Source organism: Myotis myotis, unplaced genomic scaffold, assembly GCF_014108235.1.
Source record: "Myotis myotis isolate mMyoMyo1 unplaced genomic scaffold, mMyoMyo1.p scaffold_m19_p_6, whole genome shotgun sequence".
Classification (NCBI taxonomy): domain Eukaryota; kingdom Metazoa; phylum Chordata; class Mammalia; order Chiroptera; family Vespertilionidae; genus Myotis; species Myotis myotis.
Window position 1 is genome coordinate 100,189,834 of NW_023416368.1, and position 8,839 is coordinate 100,198,672.

The window sequence follows — 8,839 nt, forward strand, 5'->3', positions numbered from 1 at the left end:
GCATAACCCCGGCTTCTCACGCCAATTAAAGTGCAAAGCAAAGGCGTCCCCGCTGCACGGTAACTTGGCATCGCACTCGGCTGCACGGCGGCGTGCCGAGGGCTGACGGTTAAGCGACTTTAGAGTCTTCCGCTCACGCATCTGCTGAGGCTTCTGCGGGGACCCCTGGACCCTCTGGGGGGTGGGACCCGTGGTGGCGGGGCCACTAGAAGCACCTGGAAAACCAGGCCATCGGCCGAAGCGGCAGCCGCAGGAAACCACAGACCCCGTGCCGAGATGATATAGCGTCCACATCCAGAAACCCGCTGCTTGATTCCAGCACAAGTGCTTGGGGTGTTTTTTCCAGTTTCTGGAAATACTTGAGGGGTCGTGTACAGGAAGGTGTCGAGCCTGGACAGTCCACTACATCCAGCCTCGTCTTCCGCTCTCGAACACAAGGCTTGAGAAGGAACTGTCCTTCGAATTCTCTAGAGCAGCGGTTCTCAACCTGTGGGTCGCGACCCCTTTCGTGGTCAAACGACCCTTTCACAGGGGTCCCTAAGACCATCCTGCCTATCAGATATTTACATTACGATTCATAACAGTAGCAGCATTACAGTTATGAAGTAGCAACGAAAATAATTTTATGATTGGGTCACAACATGAGGAACTGTATTTAAAGGGCCAGAAGGTGGAGAACCACTGCTCTAGAGCCTTTTTTGTTTGTTTGCTTGTTTGTTTTTGCTACTATTTATTGAGGCGAGTCATGCTTGAACCGCACTTCAGTATAAGTGAGTCGGGACAACAGAACTCACAAGCCAGCTGCACTGACATGTGGCATTTTTCAAAAATTCCCATTCTCCCCGATGAGTGAAAAAGCCATGTAACATCCACGTGTAGGGGTGGGAGGTTTCCCACGGAGGTGCGCCCAGCGGAGTAAGATCTGACGGCACCTGCCCCCCCGCCGAGGCCCGCGTCCCCCTGCACCCTGCACCGGCGCCTCCCTCCCTCCCTCCGCTGCTCTCTCCACCCGCAGTGCCTGCCCCGCCCCGGGGAGACCCTCGCCCAGCGCTGCTCTTCTAGGAGGTTCCGCCAGCAAACAGACCTGGGCCAAGTGTGCTCTCCAGGCTCCCGATGGGAACCCCGGGGACAGGGGAACACGGCGACGCCATGGCGACGCCGACGCTGGGCCCCCAGACACTGAGCCCCGCCTCCCCTGCAGGAGGGTGTCTCAGGTGAACCCGCACCTGACACAGCATCAGGACGGAGTGAGCGTCCGAGACAGTGGTTGCTGACAGAACACGGAACATGTGTGTCATCCTCACGGGGACGCTGCGGGGAGCAGACGCCCCTCCTCCTTCCTCGAGAACAAACGTGCTCCCACGGCCGCGCTCCCCTCAGAGCTGACCCCCAGCCCCAGGCCGCCTGCCAGTTCTCGATGGGGGGGTGAGTGAGGTGCAGGGCGGGCACAGCAGGCGGACAGGTGTGTGTGCAAGACAGAACACGCTTGTCTTACTTCTACTAGTGACTCTATTACCGTCCACACGCACACCTGTACCCCGGCTTCTGGCCACGCCTGTGTAACAGGATCTGACACGATCAGATGCGGCCCACGAAAGGCCACGCTGGCAGCCTGACACCGTGGGACCCTGGGTTAGCGGGCAGCACATGCTCGTGGACTTTACAGTGGAAAACACTGGAACAAGACACAGAATGCAGTTCTCCACTTGCCTTTCCCCCTCATCTGGCAAAGCCCCTTCAGAGAGGTGTGAATGGGGCAACCTCTGGACAAGTTCCACTGGAATAACACCCCTCAGGCCCCTTCTAGTCCTAACTTCTCCTCCAGGAAGTGCTGCCTTGACTGTAACTGGTGATTTACATCGAATGGGGTGTTAATCAATAAGCCATCGGAACAGAACCCCTTTGGGGTCTGCAAATCGGGGGAGGGTGCTCAGGGAAGTCAGGCCCCGGCCCTGTAAACCTTGGGTTGCTCTGCAGCGAATGTTAACTCAGACAGAGAGCGGCGCCTCGGTGAGGAATCAAGGCCGAATCCCGACACCCTCTGTGGGGAGCGGCTACAGCGTTTGGACAGGTTCAAGCCTGGGACTGAGGAGAGGGCACAGTCCTCTCGTTGCCACGTGCAAGTCCCCGCTTGGAGGGCAGAGCCTTCCCAGCACAATTATAGCCAACAGCTGTAGCTATGAGCTTGAACCTATGGTCCAGTGGCTCTCAACCTTGGCTGCACATTAGATTAACTTGGGAATCTTTTTAAAATCCTGATTTCTGGGCCTCATCCTCCGGAAATTCTTTGTTTACTAATGTTGTGGCCCCACCCCATAACAAAGAAACAGAATTTCCGGAGGATGAGGCCCAGAAATCAGGATTTTAAAAAGATTCCCAGGCGATTCTAGTGTGCAGCCAAGGTTGAGAACCACTGCGGTAGTCCGAACACGTGGCCCCATGTGCCTGAGTGATAGAGTTCAGGTGCATGTAGTTGAGTGAGGTTGAAACTCACGAGAATGTTGTAAACATCTTGATCACGCCCCTACTTTGCCTCGTGGCATCTGCTATAAAATAAAGACACGCCTTGTGGGCGCTGGTGCCGTCCATCAGAGGGGCAGCGTCCCACCAAGACCCAGCTTTCATTCTCTTGTCTGTCTTTTCTAAGCCTTTCACCGCCCCCACTCAGGGTCACTGAACCAGGCTGAGCTGGCATGAGTATGCCATGGCCATGCCAGCTCCCCACAACCTTCCCCATTTCCTGTGAACCCGTAGCTCCCGGTCGACTGCCCCCTTGTACACACACCCGACCTCTCATCTTGATCAGAGAGCTGCCAGTGTTAGAAATGACTTTGATTGACAGAAATGGACTGTGTGTGTCTTGAGGGCCGACATGAAAGAAATCACGGCACCTCCTGGTCTCCCCGTGTCTAAGGGGACCCCTCCCAGCTGGGGGGCCTGTAAGCGAGGGCGCCTTTATTCCCAGGGCAGTCCCTGGACTTCCAATGTCGCTGAAGCATCACCTTCCTTCTATAAACCACAGGAATCAACCAGCCAAAACTGGGCAATTTAAATGGAGCAAAATATTACAATACTCAAGTGTTCTAACAAAATTTTATGCTTTTTTTTTTTTTTAACAAGAATGTATTATTTCGGTAATGGGCAACACCTTCCATTTCCCCCCAAAGGACAGCTGCCCTTTACTTTTATATGATTCCCAGCGTCTGGCTGGTGTCTGTGTCCCTGCGCGCGGCCCCGTGAGCGCGGCCTCACTCTGCGAACAGGACGGGCCTCTCCAGGCAGCACGGCTGGACCAGAGCAGTGATGCCGGGAACAGAAGGGCGTCCTGGAGCCGCCCTGCCTCTCAAGCGCTGGTCACGGCGGCAGCAGAGTCCCCGTGGGCCACGCGCCCGCAGGCCCCGGCACACGTCCCGCAGGCCTGAGTCTTGGCTGTAGCGATGCTCCCGCCAGGCGTTCAGTGCCACGTCTGCCAGCCTCGGGCTGTGGCTCACGGGGAGCCGCCATTTGGGACTTTGAAGCGGTCTGTGTACTGTTGGGCTACACCCAAGTCCCCTTACTGCTGGAAACACCAAGTGGGGCGCAAAGGCGTGTGTCGGAAACATCTGGCGCGCCAACAAGCTGCCTGCTGAGCCACCCATTCACCACCTACGACCTCACACCCACGCGGAACTGGAAACGTGGCCTCCATGTGGAAGAGGCACAGTTCAGCACGTCAGCCGTGTTGCAGAAGCGAACCCCGTGGCCTAGTTGTTACCGGGTGGATTCCCAACAGAACACTCCTCCAAGGAGAGCGGATTTAAACACTTCCAGCGAGGAGGCCGACCGTCAGGTTCCCAGCGTTTGCTGCTGGACATGGTTCTCCGGGGATGGGAACTGGCACAGATTCCTCAAGCGGGAACTTTTCATTCCAGCATGGCTACCCATTTCCCGTGGTTCCGAGGTTATGGAACGCCTCACATTCCCCAAATTCTCTTTTTTGTCTTTATTTTGTTTTTAACTTTTTCCCATTACAGCATAGGGGTTCGACATACTTTACCGGGTGTCGCCCCTGAAATTTCCAGTACATACCTGGCTCCATGCATCAGTATTACAATACTAGTGGCCCGGTGCAAGAAATTCCTGCACGGGGGAGGGAGTGTCCCTCAGCCCGGCCCGAACCCTCTCCAATCTGGGACCCCTTGGGGACATCCCTCTAGAAATCCGGGACCACTGGCTCCTAACCACTCACCTGCCTGCCTGCTTGATCGCTCCTAACCACTCTGCCTGCCATCTTGCTCACCCCCAACTTCCCCTCCCAGCCTTCTCGCCCCCAACTGCCCCCCTGCTGGCCTGCTTGCCCCCAACTGCCTACCCTGCTGGTCTGATCACCCCCAACTGCCTCCCACTGCTGACCTGCTTGCCCCAACTGCCCCCCCTGCCAGCCTGATCACCCCCAACTACCCTCTCCTCCTGGCTTGATCGCCCCTAACTGCCTCTGCCTCGGCCCTGCCACCATGGCTTTGTCCGGAAGGACATCTGAAAGGTCTTCTGGAAGGTCTCCCAGTCTAATTAGCATATTTCCTTTATTAGTATAGATTATCAACTATACTCCCTGTGCTGTACTTCACATCCCAGTGACTATCCTGTGACTGCGAACCTGGCTGCTCAATCCCTCCACCTCTCACCACCCCCACCCTATGGCAGCCACCAGTCTGTGCCTACGAGTCTGTGTTGTTCATTAGATTCCACATGTGAGTGAGATCACACATATTTGTCTTTCTCTGACATATTTCACGTCCCTGACCACATGTCTGTGATTCCCCGAATGAATATTCCTTCTACTTCTGATCAGGTGCACATTATGCAAATGAGGACGCTGGGTGAGTTCAGAGGGAAAATGAAGAACTAGCGTCTGGAACCCTGTCTTCCTGGACGTGTCTCAGAGCCTCGACCCAGAGCCGGGCCATTGCCTTCTCCTCCCCGCAGTGTTCCTGCGCGTTTCCTCCTGACAAGCCGCCGAAGGCAAGACAGGAGTGAGTGGGTTGGAACATAGACACTTTGGGAAGATGTGCATCACAGATAAAAAATTCAGGCCAATTTTGCAAATATATGTTTGTTTCCATACATGGATATTAAGTGCAATTGTGACGTCAGGAAATGCGCCATGCGTGTTCTGTGACTGTTCGCACTCCAGACATACCGCGTGTCCCCAGGAACATGCCGTCTGCAGTTTGAAAACTTGACGGAACAACTTCTTCCCATGCTAAAATCCTAAGAATTTGTTTCTGACATTAGGTTGCAATATCATCCATCGTCAGTAGGTGCCGCCACTTAACACAACTTACTGGAATGTGAACATTCCTTAGTTCAATGAGTAAACTAATTAGCACATTTAAAGTTAGTGTCATAGATGTAGAAAAGCATTGAAAAGTAGAGTGAGCCCTAGCCGGTTTGGCTCAGTGGATGTGTCTCTCACGTCGATGTTTCTCTCTGTCTCTTGCCCTCCCTTCCACTTTCTTTAAAAATCAATGGAAAAATATCTTCCCGTGAAGATTAACGAAAGAAAGAAAGAAAGAAAGAAAGAAAGAAAGAAAGAAAGAAAGAAAGAAAGAAAGGAAGGAAGGAAGGAAGGAAGGAAGGAAGGAAGGAAGGAAGGAAGGAAGGAAGAAAGAAAGGAAGGAAGAAAGGAAGGAAGATATAAAGAAAGAAAGAAAGAAAGAAAGAAAGAAAGAAAGAAAGAAAGAAAGAAAGAAAGAAAGAAAGAAAGAGAAGATTTGTGCCCTGGCTGATTTGGCTCAGTGGTTAGAGTGTCGAACAGCTGACACTCTACAATAACTACGTTGGCACCGTGACACAAACACGGTAGTGCGGGACATTATTAGTAGTGGGTGTAATATTAACATTAACTTTAATTTGTCCTAATGCACTATGAACCTAATCTCTAAAAGGTAAGTGTAGTTCCACCATCAAATCAAATCCCACGCAACTTTCCTATTCTCTAGTTGGAAAATGAAACCGTACTCAGATGAGCCAAGCTGAGACCAGAACTTGAGGGAAGGAAAATGACCATTTTCTTCAAAACGCCAGAAGCAGTGGTGCTCTAGCCCTGGCCACCGGCTCTGCTCACCAGTTCCCACACCAGGAACCTCCGTGCCGGCCACCCAGCAACATCGGGGGGCAATACTCCCTCCCCCCGCCCCCAAACACACACTCACGTACACACACACACATATACACACACGCACACACGCACATACACACACACACACCCACACGCCTGGCCTGGTAAACAGCTCAGCCTGGATCCTCGCAGCAGCTTCCCAGGCCGGAGGCAACGGAAGCAGCCAGACCTGCAGAGTGACATCCCCAAGAAGCCGGCCTCAGGAATCCTCAGCTGCCCCAGGGGAGAGGAAGCCTGGCCTGCCCTGTGGGTATCACCCCAACACCGATAAGTCTCAGCCACGTGAGCAGGACAAGCCCAGACGAGAGGCTGAGAGCCCGAGGCTGGCGTCGGCATGAAGGAACCAGCACTGGTGGCCTGGCACCGGCATTCGTGTGCTGGGGCCGCGGCGACAAGGTGCACATTGGGTGGCCCAGCCACAGAACGCGCTGTCTCACAGCCCGGGGGCGGGGCGTCCGAGGCCCCCGCTGACAGGGCCAGCTCCCGAGGCTGCGTGAGGAGCCTGGCTACACACTCCACGCTGGTTTGGCATTTTGCATTTATACAGGCGCATTCAGGGCCGCACACCCGTGAGCACAGCGTGTACTGGGAGGGAACAGCACATTTCTTCCCGGGTGACGGCCACCACCGCAGCTGCCGCGGGGCCGTGTCCACTGACCTCAGCCAGTCTTTATTTCGCCATCTGGCCCCCGCCCTGCAGCTCCCTTGAAAGGGGTGCCCCCAACTAATCCACCAGGGCCTTCTCGCCAGACAGCAGTTCCCGTCGAAGCAGCAAAGGGAGTGAATTGTGCGGATTTTCTGTGTGAGGCCCAGGCCAGGCTTGTTAGCTAGCGGAAGCCTCCTCCTTCGCTGGCCAGGCTGCCTCCCCTCACAGCCAGGGCTCTACCCTTAAGTCCCTTTTAATGAGGGGAGCTGAGCGCAGCTCAATATCCCAACCTGCCCCTTGCAGGCGCCTGCCCGCTCCCACCAAAGCTGCTCCCAGCAGCATCCCTCATCCAACGCCAGGCTTCCTGCGATGCTTACCCAGCGTCCACAGGTCCTCACTCTCAGGGCCAGCGGGCTGCTTTTCACAATAACAGCCTATGTCCGACTTATCCCCCGTGAAAGAGGACCCCGTCACCTACCGTTTCCCCAAATTAGCTTGTAAATTGGAGGTTACATGTTGACAGGCCAATTTATAGCAGTCATCCAGAGTCATGAAAAGTCCGTGGCTCACGGATACATGTTAGAACCCCTCGCAATTCGCGCTCACGCCACAGGAGCTGGGAGCCGTGTGTGTGTGTGTGTGTGTGTGTGTGTGTGTGTGTGTGTGTGTGTGTAGAGGGAGGATGTTCACTGGAGGGACCCGCTTGGCAGTTGAAGGAAGGAGAGTGTGCAAAAGCTATTTCTGTTTCCAGTTATTTCAGTGATTTATTTGGGGCCAAATCAGCCACTGAATCTAGGAGGGCTCACATCCTGCCTGGTGGCTGGAGCTGGCACTAGAGCTGGAGCTGGAGCTGGAGCTGGAGCTGGCCGGCTCTCAGAGGTGGCGCTTTTGATTCAGGGTCCACTCAGGCTGCAGACCTGCCTGTGGACGGCGCTGGGGCACCTATGCTGTGCGACTCTCCATGCCATTTCCAATGGACCGTGTTCCTCAAACACAGAGTGGCGTGTTCAAAGAGAACTTTAGGGAATCTTTTTATCCTTTAAGAGAACATTCAAACCAAACTTGTCTTTATTTTTACATCTTCCCTTGGCTAGGCATGACCTGATTGACCTTGACTAACATTATAATCAACTCTATGCCGTGGAGGCAAAATGTGTGAAACACTGTGCACTGCGCCTGTGGGTCTGTGTGCTGCACCTGTGGGTCTGTGTACTGCACCTGTGGGTCTGTGTGCTGCACCTGTGGGTCTGTGTGCTGCACCTGTGGGTCTGTGTACTGCACCTGTGGGTCTGTGTGCTGCACCTGTGGGTCTGTGTACTGCACCTGTGGGTCTGTGTACTGCAGCTGTGGGTCTGTGTGTTGTACCTGTGGGTCTGTGTATTGCACCTGTGGGTCTGTGTACTGCACCTGTGGGTCTGTGTGTTGCACCTGTGGGTCTGTGTATTGCACCTGTGGGTCTGTGTATTGCACCTGTGGGTCTGTGTATGGCACCTGTGGGTCTGTGTGTTGCACCTGTGGGTCTGTGTATTGCACCTGTGGGTCTGTGTATTGCACCTGTGGGTCTGTGTATTGCACCTGTGGGTCTGTGTATTGCACCTGTGGGTCTGTGTATGGCACCTGTGGGTCTGTGTATGGCACCTGTGGGTCTGTGTATTGCACCTGTGGGTCTGTGTGTTGCACCTGTGGGTCTGTGTATTGCACCTGTGGGTCTGTGTGTTGCACCTGTGGGTCTGTGTACTGCACCTGTGGGTCTGTGTGCTGCACCTGTGGGTCTGTGTGCTGCACCTGTGGGTCTGTGTACTGCACCTGTGGGTCTGTGTGCTGCACCTGTGGGTCTGTGTACTGCAGCTGTGGGTCTGTGTACTGCAGCTGTGGGTCTGTGTGTTGTACCTGTGGGTCTGTGTATTGCACCTGTGGGTCTGTGTGTTGCACCTGTGGGTCTGTGTGTTGCACCTGTGGGTCTGTGTATTGCACCTGTGGGTCTGTGTATTGCACCTGTGGGTCTGTGTATGGCACCTGTGGGTCTGTGTGTT